General features: G+C 43.3%; 1 long non-coding RNA gene across 1 annotated transcript; it reads right to left on the bottom strand.

The window, feature by feature from the left end:
* Positions 1–203: 203 nt before the first annotated feature.
* LOC144382750 (uncharacterized) lies at positions 204–6,121 on the bottom strand. The gene is made up of 3 exons (XR_013450141.1): positions 5,686–6,121; positions 3,161–3,220; positions 204–1,037 (listed from the first exon to the last, which is right to left on the bottom strand). It is a non-coding gene; the product is annotated as an uncharacterized LOC144382750 (long non-coding RNA).
* Positions 6,122–18,998: the final 12,877 nt, after the last annotated feature.

The following is an 18,998-nucleotide window of genomic DNA, read 5'->3' on the forward strand; positions in this document are numbered from 1 at the left end:
TAGCTGCAGGTTTAGACTTAGGTGCCCTCCACATAGCAATCCATCATCAAGGGTCGTGTCTTTCACAGGTGTTGCAATGTCTTGGGAATTAAAGTCCTATCTCTTTACGCACAGATCTGATGTAGTTTTGGGTATGTTGGTGAGTTTGTGGGTTCCAGAGCCGAAGGCCAAGAAAGAATTCTTGAGATGTCTTTGGTGCAAAATGGTGGTTTTATTGAAGCACAGGGACAGGACCCGTGGCTGCCCCAGGGTTGTGAGGGGTAGCTGATTATATACTATGGGGTTGGGGACGGTAAGGAAAAAGGGAGGTTTTCAAAAGAACTTTCATATGCTAAAGAGGACCTACAAGATACTGGACGCTTTGCCATTGTCAAGTTAGGGTTGTTTTTCCCTCTAGTAAGGCATTAACATTAAGACAGTTGGGAGCTTCCTGGGGGAATGTTATACTCTGCCTGCCTCAAGTACTTGTCAATGGGCTGCAGGTTATAAGGACATTTAATTTTATCTACATTTCCTTCTGGAAATTAGGTTATTGATATTGCTTTTCTCTTGTAAATCACTAAGACATTTGTAAACTGAGGGAGCCTCGTGTCCTGCAGGATTGGAATCTCTATAAGTTAACCATTTGTTTTCCTTCCCTTAGCTTTAGGGCAGTCAGCAATACCTGAGGAATGTCACATATATCCCATCTGGGCGTGGGGGCAGGTTGTGGGATGTGAGTGGGTGCTTTGTCCTCAGCTTGCCTTCTGCTCCCTCATCATTTCCCCCCTGAACAATTTTTGACCCTGAAATCTTTAAGGTTGTTGAAGGTGGAAGGTCTCATCTTCTGTAACTTCTTCCTGCTGAGTAGGGGCATAGAGATGTCCCTACCTATGGATCAGTTATTGGTCAGTCAAGAAATGTAAAGGGGAGTTGTGAAAGGTGGGGGCAACTGAATCCAACATGGGCAGCATATATGAACCTCCTAGAGTAGAAAGGATCATCTGTCAGCTGGAAGTTATGGCAGTGAAGGAGTCTGGACACCAGGAAGGGAGACACTGGAAAAGACAACAAAATAAGGTTAATAATGAGAAAAAGAAGCCTGATAAAAACACCCATTGGTAGTTAACCATAATTATCCTCCAGTCCAGGAGTTTTAACCAATCATTAAAGGAAAGAGAGAGATCGTTTAAAGCACCAATTTGAGCATTTATGTCAGGTAGAAACCCAGAAGTATTTTGTGATAACCTGGAATGTATACACAGCATTCTGGTTTTATGATAGCCCAAGTTCTACCTTATGCAACAGTTAAAACATCTAATGCCGTTCTATTTTGTAAAGCTGCTTTACACATTTGTATTACTCTAGTATTTAATAGAGATATGTTATTTTGAGTGTCACTTAGGGCTTTGACCATGTACTTAATAAGAGCTTCCGTGTGCCAGACAACATCCTCCAGTCCCAAAGAAGGAACAAAGATGGATGCTAAGTGGTCATACCAGTGAGACACAGAACATGTCCACCATCATTTTAAATTTGGAAGGTTGGCTGGGTTGGTAATGGTTTTAATAATGTGTCCGTGCATCCAGGCAAAACCCAGAGTACAGTGGCCTATCTGGCCTGAAGGAAGCCAGGGCCACAAGTTAGAGTCACATAGCTATTGGGTCCCATTAGGAGCCAGCCATCTAATACTGGGCCTCCCTGAAGTGCAGTCAGGATATTAAGGGCTATTTGGTTTTGGAGGGCCATCCTTTGAATTTGTGTAATAATTTCAGGCCCATATTTGATTGGCGAGTTATGGCTTGATAATAATCCCCTTTTCTTCGAATTGCTCCATGGGCATGTAGGACTAGGAAAGCATATTTGGAGTCAGTATAAATATTAATTTTTAAGGCTTTTGCCAGTTGCAAAGCACAGGTGGGTGTGATTAACTCTGCTTTTAGGGCAGACGTATTTGCTGACAGGGCTTTGACCTCAACAGTCTGAGTTTGACTATAGCATACCCAGCTTTTCTTATTCCCTTTTCCATGAAACTACTGCCATTGGTAAACCAACTGTCATCTGCATTTTCAATAGGGACATCTCTTAAATCTGGTTGGCTAGAATAAACAAGATTAATAACCTCTGAACAGTTATGCTCTATAGAAGTATGATGGTCAGGTCCAGGCACGAGGGTAGCTGGGCTAAAAGTTTGACAGGTTTTAAGTATTATTTCAAGCATATCTTTAAGCATTGCCTGGTATTTAGTAAGTCCCATCATCTATCGGTGGCTTTTGGTCGCTAAGACACTCTGGACCTGATATGAAGTCATTACGGTCAGGAATTGTCCCATAGTGAGCTTTGAGGCTCCTTTTACCAGGAGGGCTGTTATATGCTTGGCTAAAACCTTTATTTGCACCTGTACATCAATAGAGGTGGCTTCTAGGACAAATATGACTATGAGGGATGAAACCATCAAGAATCCCCCTTTGTTTGAAGTCCAGCCTCAACAATATCTTAATTATAAGGAATCACTGGCAAGTGGGAGAAGGCTTGTCTCAAGAGATGGGACATCCCCAAGTGCATCATCCAATCCAGTCATAAAGAAAGTGGGATCATCCATTATTTCCACAAGTCCACAGCTAACCCCATGGAGTGGGGTACGTGCTCTCTTTTGAGCAGCAATTTTGTCATCCCAGCCTCACAGAACTGGTCAAAGTGATAGTTATACAACTGTTGGGGGATCTAGTCCATTTTCTAGTTGTTTAATCATATGCCTATGGGGTCCTGTTTTTGTCCCACAGAATAAAAAGCATGAAGATTATCTATATGTGAGCTATTGTGGCAATTTCTCTGAAGTTGACCTCAAGTTGTCTAGCTTAGGCAAACAACATTCAAAGAAAATCAAAACTAGGATTTAACATCTGCAAACGTGGATTATTGAAACATAATTTTTCTCTCTAAAATAACCCTCATTTCTAGAGACAGCCAAATCAAGACTAATTTGTTTGCAAAACAAGTCCAATTTTAACAAACTTGGCCTAATTATTTACATAAGCTCAGCAAGAATGATTGATCATATAGATCTTTTAGAACCTGCTCTGCTGGGACTTTTTATAAGGAATCTCTAGGTTGAACTCTTAGTAGCCTCTCCAGGCCAGAAGCCTGGCCAAGTACTTGCCATCAGACATGCCTACAATACCTGCAGATTTAGGTGAAGTCCACTTGTCAAGGTCCCCAAAGTATCCTGAGGTTCCTGCACCTGCCAGGAAGTGACATTCTTTACTTACCTGGTAAGGCTGCTGGGAATTCTGTGAGCAAGGTATCAGGCCAACATTTCCAAGGGACTCTATTGGCTCCATGTTTCATAAAGTCAACCTTAGTTCCTTAAAGCTGTTTGGTCATATCTGAGTCTATGCATGTCTCTTAAATATGACATTCCTGTCAAAGCCTTGGTAAAATAACCAATGTTTCCAATGGTGTCCTGTTACAAGGACAACAGATTTTTTTTGTTGTTTATTTTATACTTTATTTTTTTAAATTAACATATAACATATTATTTGTTTCAGGGATACAGTAGGTCTGTGATTCATCAGTCTTATGCAACACCTACCGCTCACCACAACACATACCCTCCCCAAAGTCCATCACCCAGCCACCCCATCCCCCCACCCTCCTCCCCTCCAGCAACCCTCAGTTTGTTTCCTAAGATTAAGAGTCTCTTATGGTTTGTCTCCCTCTCTGGTTTCATCTTGTTTCATTTTTTTCCTCTCTTCCTCTATGATCCTCTGCCTTGTTTCTTAAATTCCACATATCAGTGAGATCACATGATAATTGTCTTTCTCTGATTGACTTATTTCTCTTAGCATAATACCCTCTAGTTCCATCCACGTCGTTGCAAATGGCAAGATTTCTTTTTTTTTTTTTTTTTTTATGGCTGCGTAACATTCCATTGTATATATATATGCCACATCTTCTTTATCTGTTCATCTGTCGATGGACATATGGGCTCTTTCTATAGTTTGGCTAAGGAGAACCGATTCTTATTGAACTTATGCAAATGACTATGATTGCCATGGAAGAAAGAATACTTACTGAGATTTTTGAATTTTAGAGGGTTCAGGTAAAGAGAAAAGTTAAACGCTTGCATTTGTTTACAAATGAATACTTTATCATGTTTCTGTAAGTCATAGATAAGATAGCTTAAGAGAAAGTTTCCTTAATCTGGAAGAGCAAACATTAGAGAAACAGCAGTGTTTTAAACAAGTCACAAAAACCTATAATCATTTTTCCCAATTCACTTAGTCCCATGTTACTATTCTTGTTCAATTTGAATGCAGCCTTAGTTAGTTCTGGAAGTTCTTACCCATTTCAGTTTTAGGATTTTAAAGACATCAAAAACCTGTATTTGCTTTAAAAATCCTTTTTATGAATTTCCTTATAGATGAAACTCATTTTGTAAGAGAATAAGAACAATTATAAATGACAGAAACTCAGAAATGGACCTTGTTAACGATCTGAGTTTATTATGATGCAATTGACAAGGAAATTCAGTTATTTCTATGACACATACACTTCAGTAACTAGGATATCGAGTGATGATGACCTTATACCAGAAGGTAACATACCAAATAAACAAGCCTAATTAGTCAACAAGCCTTCGTTTACAATTTAAATCTTGGGGAAATTTGTTAAACCCTTAGAAAGTTTTAAAACACTTGCCTAAGTAGGATTAAGGATCACTAAAGACCTACTAAAGGCAAAACATAGAAACTGATTTTTCTGGGCAGACAAAGAGCAAACAACTTTGTTTACATTTTTTATCAAGAGCAGACCAACAATTCAGGAAAACTTGTCTTTTTGAACAGAGAGGAAGCAGACTTTCAATTTCATACCGATGTACTTTAAAATCCATTCATTTCAATTTTAGTTCATTCTGACCACACCTAAAATTACTTTTCAAAGATTTCCCCTCACAAACCCTCTACAACTTTCCTTTGCATTTCAGATTTTGTCCCAAGACATTTCCCTCCAAACAACCAGTCTTATTTTGGACAAAATTACCTTATTTTACCTTTAACAAAAATATATGCCCATTCCTTTTATCTTTTTTACACACACAGAGTTGCTTCCCTTATTTCCATCAGGCTTAATTACATTAGCAGAATTTTGCACTCTTAGAAACCTTAGACTCCAGTGAAGACTAAGTAGTAACCAGTTGTGAACTGTTACAGCAGAACGTTTTAGAGGGCAATTAATGAATCCGTTAAGCACAAAGCGTGTTTACCAACAGATGCAAATATCCTTCGTTTTTTTTGCAATAAGAAGTCAAAAGCACAAGCCTACATCCAGTACTCAATGCTTTAGCACTTTATCCTATTTGGAAAAGACCTAGATGTCCAATGAATTTAATCCCATTTATCATCCAAGCAAAACTTTAAAGTTTCAGGTTACCAAAGACTTTGAAAGCTATCTTAACAATTACCCATGAAAACTGAGACAGACAAGATGGTTAACCATCATCTGAAGTCATCTTTTTGCTAACAAATTGCAACAGAGATAACACACAGCTTATTTGACCTTTAGCAAAACTTGATAGAATAAAAGTTTCATAGTTAATGCTGACAACTCTAAAGATATAGGTCTATCTTAATTAAACCAACAAACTTAAATCAGTTTAGATACCGAATATGTTCCACCTAGATCCTCCGCATTGTTATTTTTTACCTGAGACACTGGTGGAGAAGTCTGAAGTCGCTGGTGTTAAGTCCAGGGGGTGCTCTTCACTCCCTGATAGGTAGGGTAGGACCCATGGTGACTGAGGTATAGGAACCATCTACACAGGCCAAACCCAAGGTGGTGCAGAACAGGAGGAGGGGGAGGGGAAGGCAGAAGAGGTGAGACGCCACCAAAAGGCAAAGAAAGAGTTCCCGATTCTAAACCTCATCAGTTCAGACAGATGAGCAGACACCGTGGTTTTTCCCACCAAAGTGGAAACATGCAGTCCATGTTGGACCAGAGAAGACAGGGAATTTCCCCGAAACAAAGGGAGTTTTAGCAGCTGCTTGGGAATATTCCTTAAAGTCCCCATCCCAAGGTAGACTAACCACAGTTGGCTCCAATTATAGCCATTAAGCTGGGAAATGAGGGAGAAGGCCCCACATCTATTAGGAGGAGGAAGAGTGAATTAGTGTCCCCTTTGCAAGGGATGGCCTGGGTTTATTTGGAGGAGATCTATTTAGGTAATTATCATCCAGTATGTCAGGAGGGAGTTCGCTAGCCTGGTTACTGACCAAACATGTTCTGCAAGAGGTCCTTAGGTCAGGGTCCTGGTGTAGGGCAATGAAGGCCTAGGTATGAGCATTGAAGGTGTTACAGGATTTCTTTTCCATTGGTGCCCATGGTTCTTGGTCATGCTGCTTTGAAGAATGAAGAGGTAGACAAGGAGAAGAGTGGTGGGCAGTAAAGCAAAGTTTATTGAGCAATAGCAAAGTGATAGTACAAAGCTCCTGAAGAGGAAGGGGACCCGAGAGGGTTGCCATCGGAGTTTCTAAGTCTCGGGGTTTTTATGGGCTTGTTAGCGGGCTGTTTTCATCTAATTAACCCTCCCTGCATCTGTCATCCAATCAGGCTTTTGTCATCTATCAATCACATGGAAAAGGTGGAGGGCTCCTTCCAGGGTGGTGTAAAATCCTTTTAAGGGTGGTTTCCTCTGTCCCTGCCTGCCTTTCTTCAAACTATTCTTCATCAAATGTACCCTAGGTCCATTTGCCCTATTTCCTGCAGAAGAGATCTGATAGATTCCACCGAGGCCATGCAGTGTTACAGGAGCTCAGTCCTTTCCTAAATTTTGCAATCTGAATTGTTTCCAGTGGGTTAAAAGCACCCCAAGGGAGATTCCTTGGGAACTGAAGAAAAGAGAAGAAAAGTAGAGAAGTTCCATTACCTAGAAAATTCCCCCTGACTCCCAGGTGGTGTCCCATGTGCAGGATAAGTCAGAGGTTCCTGGTGTCAAAGCAACCCAAGGCATCCCCCGAACAAAATTGCTATGACCACTGCCACCAATAAAGGCCCCTGTAGGAGGGATGTTAGCATCTCCCTGCTTCCCCATTGCATCCTAGGCTACAGATGGGTGCCTGGTGTATGGACTGAAATACTGTGCCTTGAAGGTCATGTCCTATTTTACCTGGCCTTGAAGAACTTGCCATTTTTAACCCATGGAGAACACTACAAAAGTTTTACAAGGGGAAATTACCTAATTTTATAACTCAAGTAGTTAGAGGACATTGACAGAAGACCGTAAAGATAGAAATCCATCATGGTCTAAGTGACATTCCAACACATGTAGTCTTTATAGCCAACTTCCCTAGGAAAGGGTCCCCGATTGGGTTTTAATTCAACCGGGTACTGGTTTTGGCTGGCTCCCAGTGGAGGTCTCATGGCCAGAAATGGCTGCACCAGGGATGTGAAGGGGATTGCATTAGACCAATGAGGAGGAAACCTCACATGGGAGTCGTAAGATTGGCAGCCATGCTTATCACTTAGGTGGCTGTCCTGTACCCAAGACAGACAACTTTGTATAAGGACAGAATAAAGAGAGGGCATCAAGTTTCTGGGTCTTATTACCATCCCGGCCAGGGTACTAACTTCCAGCCAAAAGGCAGGCTTTCTCCCTCCCCGTGCCCCCCTGTAGAGTAGCCACAGGCTAGAGGATTACAGCCTGAGCAATCGACATGAATGTTCCAAAATGGTCTTATTGAAAAACCCCTGAAACGAAAGTAAAGGAAGAGAAGAGAAAGTACTCACCAAGTTTGCACCAAAGCTCAGAGTCCAGACGAAAAGACTCAAAGCCCCATGTTGGGCGCCAAATGATGTAGTTTTTGGAAAGTTGGTGAGTTTGTGGGGTCCAGAGCCAACGGCCAAGAAAGAATTCTTGAGATGTCTTTGGTGCAAAATGGTGGTTTTATGAAAGCACGGGGACAGGACCCGTGGGCAGGAGCTACTGCACTGGGGTTGTGAGGGGTGGCTGATTATATACTTGGGAGCTGGGGGTAAGGAAAAAGGGAGGTTTTCAAAAGAACTTTCACATGCTACAGAGGACCTACAAGATACTGGAGGCCTTGCCATTGTCAAGTTAGGGTCGTTTTTCCCTCTAGCAGAGCATTCACATTAAGAGAGTTGGGAGTTTTCTGGAGGAGCATTATACTCTGCCTGTCTCAAGTATTTGTCAATGGGCTGCAGGTTTTGTTTTGTTTTTTTTTAAGATTTTATTTATTTATTTGACAGAGAGAGCAGGAGAGAGCACAGCAAGGGGAGAAGGAGAAGCAGACTTCCTGCTGAGCAGGGAGCCCGATGTGGGACTCGATCCCAGGGTCCTGAGATCATGACCTGAGCCACAGGCAGCCGCTTAACCAACTGAGCCACCCAGGGGCCCCTGGGCTGCAGGTTTTAAAGACATTTAATTTTATCTATATTTCCTTCTGGAAGTTAGGTTATTGATAAGAATGCTTTTTTCTTGTAAATCACTAAGACATTCATAAACTGAGGGAGCCTCGTGTCCTGCAGGACTGGAATCTCTATAAGTTAACCATTTGTTTTCCTTCCCTTAGCTTTAAGGCAATGAGGAGTGCCTGAGGAATGCGGCATACATCCCACCTGGGAGTGGGGGTGGGGGTGTGGTTTGTGGGGTGTCAGCTTCTGCTTTGTCCTCAGCTTGCCTTCTGCTCCCTCATCAGAACCACTGCATGGTTTCAGATCCAGACCATTCTCCTCATGGACATGACAGCTTTTTTAGATTCTGCCAATGGAATTTAACTTTCTCTGCCTGAATTTCCTCTATTATTTTTTTTAAGATTTATTTATTTTAGAGAGAGAGCGTGAGTGAGGGAAGGGGCAGAGGGAGAAGGAGACAAGCAGACTCCCCATGGAGTGGAGTGCCCCATGTGGGTCTTGATCCCAGGACCCCGAGATCATGACCTGAGCTGAAACCAAGAGTCAGATGCTCAAGCCGACCCAGGTGCCCTGAATTTCCTCTATTATTAAAGTGCCAATAACCTTCTCTGTCTTGACAGTCTCCTCATCCTTTCAGAAAACACACACTTTTGGGGCGCCTGGGTGGCTCAGTCGGTTAAGTGTCTGCCCTCGGCTCGGGTCGTGATCCCAGGGTCCTGGGATCGAGTCCCACATCAGGCTCCTTGCTCAGCGGGGAGCCTGCTTCTCCCTCTGCCTGCTTGTGCTCTCTCTCTCTCTCTGACAAATAAACACATAAAATCTAGAAAGGAAAGAAAGAAAAGAAAGAAAGAAAGGTTTCCACTTTTGGAAACCCTACATTGTATCACGACTTTATCTCCAACATCATCCCAGGCTTCTAATCCAGTCTGGGTCCCCTGGACCCCTCAGGACATTACTTGCAAGTACTCATCCCTTTGGTTCAGCTCTCAGCACAATATGAATGGTTTGTCATTCATTCAACAAACATGGCAGAATCAGCCCTTCCCTTAAATATCTTACAGCATATCTAAAAATTCTGAAAACCAATTCCAGCCATGCATTAGTTATAATTTGATTCCCAGTGGAAGAGAGGTTGAGATGAGGACCTTGAGAGGGATCAGAATTACCTAACAGGCTTATTCCAAATAGTCCTGTCCTAAACCTTATTACCCTTGGGGTTGGTTGATGCAACTTCACATGAATCTGACGTGTCACGAAACAGAGTTTGTAAGCAACTCTATGGCATTCACTCATATTCTAAAAATGAAAAACCACAGTTGAACTAGTGTGATGTTGCAGCAAAATTTTTATGACAAAATGTGGGCCGCTCTGCAGCAATCCCTCCCAATTCAATTTGCTGATGACTCACCCATTCCAATCTTTGAGGAGATGGGGAGAACCACACTCTGCATCTTTCACTGGGCATCAGTCTTTGCTGTTCGAATCCTCAGAGAGTTGCTGGGGGAAATGACAGAGCTTAGCTCAGTACCGGACAAAAATTTTGCATGGACATTCCCAAACTTAAAATGAACTGTACCCTGGATTTCGAACCAAACTGAAAGAAACCAAGGAAAACCCCTGAAGGTCAGAGTGTCAAAAATAGGAAGGTTTGTCAGTGAGGGCTAGTAATCAACTAGGAAGTAATTATTTTTCAGCTGCAGCTCTGTGTTTTCATTTCAATATTTCCCTGTAAGAAAAGCAACAATACATTCGGTGTGGGAGATTAAGATAAAACAAACCTGTATGAATAAACAGAAGTCACCTGTTAATTTAAGATGCAATTGCAAGGAAAAGAAACCCTCTCTAATTAGCTCAAAGCAAAAAAGGGAGATCACTGGAAGCACAGCAGGGACAAAAGAATTACAGCTTAATATTTACGATCTTTCCCCACTGTGCTTTTTAAGGAAACAAAATATTCTAAGATTTTATTTATTTATTTGAGAGAGAGTGCCCAGGCGCCCTGCATCAGGCTCCCTGCTCAGCGGGGAGTCTGCTTTACCCTCTCTCTTGCCCCTTCCCGTGACTCCTATGCATTCTCTCTCTGCGCTCTCTCTCTCGACAGAGAGAGACAGCGAGAGAGGGAACACAAGCACGGGGAGTGGGAGAGGGAGAAGCAGGCTTCCCTCGGAGCAGGGAGCCCGATGCGGGGCTTGATCCCAGAACCCTGGGATCATGACCTGAGCCGAAGGCAGACGCTTAACGACTGAGCCACCCAGGTGCCCCTAAATAAATAAAATCTTTAAAAAAAAAAACTGAAAAAAAAATCCCTTTTTGGATTTAGAAGAGTGGGGCTACGGGTAGGACATACTTACTATTTTAGAAGGTCGGGTAGGGAGGAAATGATTGACATCCATAGCACAAATATATTGCCATCCCATTAACATTTCAGTGTGTTTGCTTGGATGATATGCTGTTTATAACAGTATACATGTATTAACCATAAGAGACTCTTAATCATAGGAAATAAACTGAGGGTTGCTGGAGGGGTGGGGGGGTGCGGGGATGGGGCACGTGATGGTGGTGCCTCGGTGGCTCAGTCGTTAAGCGTCTGCCGTGGGCTCAGGTCATGATTCCGGGGTCCTGGGATCGAGCCCCACATGGGGCTTCCCGCTCCATGGGAAGCCTGCTTCTCCCTCTCCCACTCCCCCTGCTTGAGTTCCTTCTCTCACTGTGTCTCTCTCTGTCAAATAAATAAATAAAATCTTTAAAAAGTATTTATTAAAAAAGGAGGGCACGTGATATAATGAGCACTGGGTGTTATATAAGACTGATGAATCACTGACCTCTACCTCTGAAACTGATAATACATTATATGTTAATTAATTGAATTTTAATAAAAAAGATTATACTGAAGAATTCAAAACTACAGATTTATTTTTTTAACAAACTTTTTTAAAAAGATTATTTATTTATTTTTCAGAGGGAGAGAAAGAAAGAGTGAGCACCAGGCGGCGGGGGGGAGGGTCCAAGGGAGAAGCAGTCTCCCCACTGAGCAGGGAGCATGATGCAGACTCAATCCCAGGACCCTGGGATCATGACCTGAGCTGAAGGCAGACGCTTAACTGACTGAGCCACCCAGACACCCCCAAAAATACAGATTTAAAAAGCAATAGGCAATGAAAACTTTTAATGTTTTAAGTCTATTAAAATGAGTACACGTCTTCAGTTCTCAAGCATATCTAAGTACTAAAGGAAACCATGGATCTAATATTGAAAGTAAGTTTTGAACCACATTATATTATGACTGAATAAAAGAGAAATGACATTATAACTAAAAAAAACCTCGAAACAGTATACATGTATTAATATGCTTCATATACTATATATGCATCTCTGTCCCTTGGGTTTTTTTGTTTAGTTGTATATCATAAGCATTTCCTCTCATCATTAAAAATTTTCTCCAAGTACTTTGATGGTTGCATAATACTCCATTGTATGAATATTCGTGTATATATATAGGTACATATATATACATATATGAACTATTAGATATTTATGTGATTTTCAAGTCTCCACTACTTAATATAAAGCTGCAATAAACATTCCTGTACCTTAATCTTTGTGCATATTTCTGATTATTTCCTCAGAGATACCTAGAAGTGGGATTACTAGATCAATGCCCAATAAATATTTTTCTACTTCCAATTAGTTTTCTAGAAAGTTTGTACCAACAGGTCCACCCATTAGCAATGGCTGTGTGGTCAGCTCATTTTAGCACCAGCTTTTACCCATTTAGAAAAACAAAACAGGAGCACCTGGATGGCTCAGTTGGTTAAGCACCTGCCTTAGGCAAGGGTCACGATCCTGAGGTCCTGGGGTCCTGGAATCATGGCCTGGGTCAGACACTCTGCTCCATGCGGAGCCCCCTTCTTCCTCTGCCCCTCCCCCCACCCCAACCCCAATTGGGCTCGCTCTCTCCCAAATAAATGAATAAAATCTTACAAAAAAGAAAAAGAAAACAAAACATGAAAGTGGACATTGCCACTATATACAGTTTTTGCCAATCCCATGTGTTGTATTTAATGCCCCACTTAGGCTGACCAAAGTTTAAAGCTGAGATTTTCAAAATACGGTCCCCAGGGCAGTAGCATCAGCATCACCTGGAGCTTATTGCAAATGCAAATACTTGAGCTCTACCCTAGACCTACTGCATCTCGCAAACTCTGGGGGGTGGAGCCAACTTGCGTTTTAGTAAGTCCTGTAGGTGATTCAGATGCCCCTCAAGATTGAGAACCACCAGTTGAAAGCATTGAAGAGCCCTTTCTAAGCCCTCCCAAGTATTACCCCCACTGAGTGCCATTTTCTGGGCCCTGATCATTTATAAGGAACAGTGTAACGTAGGATGAAGGCAGTAGTTTTAGTTAAGAGGGCCTGAGTTCTAAGTCCTGTATGACTCCCTACTGGGTATGCATACAGACACATGTGATAATGACTTATTACACTGTTGTAGCTTACATTTCAAGGTGAACAGCTTTCTATATCATTTAGCCTAAATGAGACCCTGGAGGGAAGTTTTAAGCTAAGTTACCCCAGATGTTTCATGGTTACGCAAGAGTGCAAAACAAAACATGTTTTCCCCGCTGAATGAAAACACAATATAAGTTTTCTTTAGCAGCTGTGGCTGGAGATTGCAAAATGGAAAAATCTGGCTACCCTCCAGGCCATTAGTTATCCTTTCCCCCTCCCCCAAGGGCAAAGGACAATCAAGCCAAAGAGAAGGAAAAACACAATGCTCCCAAGTTCACAGCTCATACTGAGAAATGAGGCTGCTCGGGCATCTGGAATATCAGAATAGAGGTAACAGGGGGGAGTGCAGAGCACCTCGCCCCAGCAGCTCTGGGTCAAACTCGTTCATTTGGAATGGTCCTGAGAGGTGTGGTCCCCAATCTTCATCTCAAAGCAGTGCATGCCAGGGTTTCAAAGCAGTGCGGTAGGCACTAGAAAAAATTGGGGTTTTTCAGTCTTTCCAGGGCCCTTCAGACAGCATGGCAGCAATGGCTGTCTTCTTCACCTGGATTTGATAACGCCCCCTGCCCCCCCCCAACTTCTGAGGTTGTTCGGGCCTTAGTCCCATTGTTCCTCTAGAAGAATGCAAGGTGGGAGAACTGGGAAAGTGTAGATTTGGAATCAGACAGCCCATGTGTAAATCTTCATGCTCTGCCACATCCCAGGCACGTATAACCTTCAGCAAATCACTTAATTTTGCTAAACCTCAGTTTCTGAGCAGTACCTCATCGGGACTGCTGCAAGGGCGAAGTGAGGTCACGCGCATAGCAAACGGTCATTGCTTCATGAAAGATCATCCCCTTTATCTCCTTACGGGACTTGGTGTCTTCTCACTGTCTCAGCCCCCACCCTAGTATGAGGAACACATAAATAATATTCTGTTGAAACTCGGAAGAAAAAAACCAGTCTCATCATGCAGTTCAAAATCCCTTCACAGTGAGGAAGTTCTTTTCTTTTCTAAATGCTCTTCTCGGGCCCCTGGGTGGCTCAGTCGGTTAAGTGTCTGCCTTTCGTTCAGGTCATGATCTCAGGGTCCTGGGATCGAAAGTTACATGGGGCTCCCTGCTCAGCGTGGAGCCTGCTTCTCCCTCTCGCTCTGCTGCTTCCCCCTGCTTGTGCTCTCACTCTCTCTCTCAAATAAATAAATAAAATCTTAAAAAGAAAAAAATGCTCTTGTCTATCAGTCTTTTGATATTTCACAGTGACCCCAACGCCTCTTTCTCTGATGAGCATCTGAACTAAGAATTCTGCAAAAAGCCATCCTTTCATGAATTAGCCTGGGTCCCAGCCAGAGCTTCCTGTCTGGAGGGAGAAAGGAATGAGAAAGCGTGCAACGAGATGTGGAGTCATTTGCTTGGACCTTGCCAATCCTGGGCACTGAGCCTTCAAGATTCCAGCCCAGATCAGCCTCCAACTGAATTCTTTACCAACAGGTACCCAATGCTACTTCAAGTCTGTCTCAAAATCCCTGGTCCAGACTTCCCAAAGGCTAGACTTGACCTAAAACTCAGGCCATGTCCAGAATTATACCAGATTTCAACTGCCCTCCCAACCCCAGACCCTCCTTCTTGGCCTCTCAGAGACCAATCATTTAATGGCACTGAGGGATTCAAATCTGGAGAACAGGACAGAAACTGAGGAGAATTATTAATTTCTACCTGATTTAATGGAAATTTCTTACAGCGTGATTGATCTCCTTAGGACCCTGGTACATGGACCAGTGTTACTTAGCAATGGGTTCTGCCTCCACATTTCCAGATACTCCCTACCCTTTTCCATCCCCTCATTGCATGAAGCCTCTGAGAACTTAGAAGCTAAGGTCTGAATTTAATCTTAAAGATTAAACTTAAACTTCCAGAGTCTCACCTGTAAGGCCAAGACAGGATGCTTGCGTGCAGAGGAGCGCCTGGGTGGCTCAGTCAGTTAAGCGTCTGCCTTTGGCTCAGGTCGTGATCCCAGGGTCCTGGGATCGAGCCCTGCATCAGGCTCCCCATTCAGCGGGGAGCCTGCTTCTCCCTCTGCCCCTCCCCCCTGCTCATGCTCTCTCTCTCTCTCTCTCTCAAATAAATAAATAAAATCCTTAAAAAAAAAAAAAAAAAAACACTTGCATGCAGACAACATAACCTAATAATAATAGTCAGTAATTAAGGTATGGAGGTTCCCAACCAGTGCTTGCGGTCTTACTGTTTAAAAATATCTTAGCTGGTCGGGGCGCCTGGGTGGCTCAGTCGTTAAGTGTCTGCCTTCGGCTCAGGTCATGATCCCAGGGTCCTGATCGAGTCCCACATCGGGCTCCCTGCTCGGTGGGAAGCCTGCTTCTCCCTCTCCCACTCTCCCTGCTTGTGTTCCCTCTCTCGCTGTCTCTCTCTCTCTGTTAAAAAATAAATTAAAAAAAAAAAATCTTAGCTGGTCCTTCCAAAAATAGATGTTGAATTTTATTTTGTACATTCACTTCTGAAATTCTTTGACATCATTCAAGTATTCCTTCATTCAATAAATATTTAATAAGTGCTTAATATGTACCAGAAGTACCAGGATACAGTAGGATTAGAGTCATGAGGAAGACGTACGTGTTCCTGCCTTCATGGCATTTACTACCTATTGGGAAATTTAGACATCAAACAGAGTCAAAATTATATATGAGCACTCTGAAAGGGTCAGCACAGAACACTATGAAAGTATTTATTGATCAAGTGTGGCTGTACCATATTGGGTTATGATTTTCAGAGTTTTACCCTGTGCCTTGCGACCATTGAAGCAAGTATCCAATTTTGTGCCTCCTTGCCTTTCGTGTGACCAACTCATCCTTGCTTGCATGGATGCTTGCACTTTCTTGGTTTGGGCACTAAAAGTCCCATGGTCAGAGAAAACCCTCAGTCTTGGGCAAAACCAGGATGGGTTACTTACACTTTCTTGCCTCACAAAAAGTTTGAAGTGGAGTTCTCTGGCTTTTGTTTCCAAAAGCCTGAGTCCTTTAGGATAACTGACCCGAATCCTTCAAAAAGGCAATGCTGTGAAGCAGCAACAACAACATAAAAAGTTGGAGGCATCTTCTAGATTAGAATAGACTAGAAGGACATAAAGGGAAAATGTAACGTGTGACTCTTCATTAGATCTTGGTGTTTATTTTTAAGCATAAAAAATTATTGGAATGGAATATTTTGGGGGAATGTGACTATGAACTAGATATTTGGTGATTTCGTGGAACTATAGATAATCTTGTTAGATGTGACCATGGTATTGCAGTTATGTAGGCAAATGCCCTTCTTTTTAGAAGACATAGGCTGGAGTACACAGAGGTCAGGCCACAATGATGGCAAAATTTTCACAATTTTTTTTTTAAAAGACTTATTTATTTACTTTAGTGGGGGGGTGGGCAGAGGGAGAGAGAGAATCTCCAGCAGACTCCCTGCTGAGCACGGAGCCCGACATGGGGCTCAATCTCACTACCCTGAGATTGTGACCTGAGCCGGAACCAAGAGTCGGACGCTCAACCGACTGAGCAACCCAGGTGCCCCAAAACTTTAACAATTATTAATCCAGTGGCGTTTTCAGGGATGTGTATTTATTATCCTTTCAACCTTTCTCTATAAAAGTAATACAAAGTTTTGGGAAAGAAGCCAGCAACCATTGAGCAGGATAGTGTTGAGATGAAGCAACTTCTCCTTAAACCAGAAAATGATTCCTCTAGAATGGAAGCAAGACTAAAAGGGAGGAAAATAAGTGTGTGTCGGTGGTGTTGACTCTAGGCACATGGGATCATAGCAAGCCTAGCAAAGATCCACATACCCCAAACTTGGCATTGAAGCAGTCAAAAGAGCCCCTGACTGATGATATAGACATCTCAGTAGACGGATTCCTGAGCAAACAGATGACTGGTGACCAGTTGTCTGAAATCTTTATCCAAGTTCAAGTTATGGGAAGAGCCTGAACTAAAGCTGATACTCAGTTTCTGTTACCCCAAAGAGTTACATTTTCTCCACATCTGAGTTTATGGATTTTATTATCTTATGCACTAAACTGCTGACTCCAGAAAGGAAGGTCTACCCAAGTAAGTGATACTTTCACTGAAATCTGAAAGATGAGTAGGATCTTGGGCCCCCCAGATACTCCCCAAGTATCTGTGGGTATTTCCTGTGGTGTCTCCCATGTCTGAATGGACAAGTGTAGCTAGGCATCACCTGGTGTCTACAGATTATCCTTCTTCTACCATCTCAGCACTTCTCTGCTAGACAATGCCCTCTGCCCTGGACACAGCTGTGTCCGCCAGGTACCTCGGGCTCCCTCCTGCAGCCAAGGAGGGGCACAGGAAGCTCCAGAACTGTGAGATGTTGTTGTATGCAATGGCAAAGAATGCCTCCCCCTTTGTGTGTATGTTCAATCGGTGAGGTCCCAAAGTCATACTCTTTCTGCCCAAATAGTTAAAGGGGTTATAGGGAAACAACCCTTTCAGGGTTTTGTTTTTTTTTTAAGATTTTATTTATTTAGTTTGAGAGGGGGCGGGGCAGAGGAGAGGAGCAGAGAGAGAGGGAGAGAAGCAGACTCCTCAGTTGCGGGGCTTGATCCCAGGACCCCGAGATCATGACCTGAGCCGAAATCAAGAGTCCGGCGCTTAACAACCGAGCCACCCAGGTGCCCCTCAACCCTTTCAGTTTTAATCCATAAGCCCCAGCTTTCCATTCACACTCAGATCTATAACCACGGGGCATAAACAGGGGTGGGCAGTGGGGCCTTGGCCCACACACAAACACATGTCAGACTCTAAGCTGTCCCTCCAACTCACTCCTCCTTTTTGACAATGGAGGCTTTGTTACTGGGTCTGGCTTGTGGTGCCTGGCTCCCACTTCCCTGGGATGACTATCCTCCTGGGAGGAGCTTCAGTCCCTCCTGTAGAGATTTCTGGGTCTGCTCTCTGGTTCTCCGTATATGCCAGATCCATCTGAACCCTCGCTTGGGCCTACATTTTCTGTTCCTGTCTCCCGTTAGATGGGGATGCTTGAGTAAGAGACGGGGTCTTATTTGCTCTAAAATCTCTGAAAGGTGGCATGGGCCTGCCATGAAAGAGGTACTCAATTTATTTTTATTGGAAGACCATCCCACCCTCGTCCAGCAGTCACTGGACTTCAGATGGAGACCACCTCAGATATTGTTTAAAACACAGATTTCTAGGGCCCCATCCCCAGAGATCTGATTCATTAGATCTGGGGTAGGGGCCCAAGAACTGTGTTTTAATAAGATCCCAGATAATCATGATGCAGATGGTCCTGGAATCTCTCTTTGCCTCTACCTCGGGCAGGCTTGAACCAGGAACACTACTAGCCCTTCAGCTCCTTTGTGAGAATTAGAAATAGGCACCCTTTCCCTTTCTAGTTGCACCAAGTTCAAGGCCAGGGGCATCCTCAGTGAGCAGAGTTTAGGCTGTAATTTCAGCCCCTTCAGCCCCTTCTCCAAGCATTCTTGTGCTGTGCACAACATGCATAACTGTTTCCAGCAACCTGGTCTGAAGCCTGCTCCTGCTAAGAAATAGTACAACAGAGAAATTCATCTTTGAGTCACCCAATATCTCAGTAAACTCTAGGAAAATTCTGGGATGGAACTGTACTGGCTACTTCCTCCTGGAGATCAGGTGAGCCAGTAGGCAGTCTCCAGACCTGTTGAGGGGAGGGGTCTGGAGAACAGGAGCTCAGAAGATCTAACACAGAGGTTCTTAACCTATACTGTGTATTGGAATCACTTTGGGAGCTTTGAAAGATTCTGATGCCCGCGTCTCACCCCCAGAACCTAATTGAGTGGATTCTGATGCAGCCTGGGCATCAGAGTGTTTTAAAGCTCCCCAGGTGATTCTAACGTGCAGGATCTCTGACCTACTAGAGCCCTCACTCCAATCAGAGAGATGCATTGGCCCCTGTGTATCTTCCTAAGAATTGCGAGGACCAAGCGTGGGCTCACCCTTCCGAGAGAATGCAGCTGGCTCTCTCGCTCTGTGTGGTCCAGCTTTGTATAAGTTCTCCGGGCTTTGCCTCAGTAAGATAATGAGCACTTTT

Source organism: Halichoerus grypus, chromosome 8, assembly GCF_964656455.1.
Source record: "Halichoerus grypus chromosome 8, mHalGry1.hap1.1, whole genome shotgun sequence".
NCBI lineage: Eukaryota > Metazoa > Chordata > Mammalia > Carnivora > Phocidae > Halichoerus > Halichoerus grypus.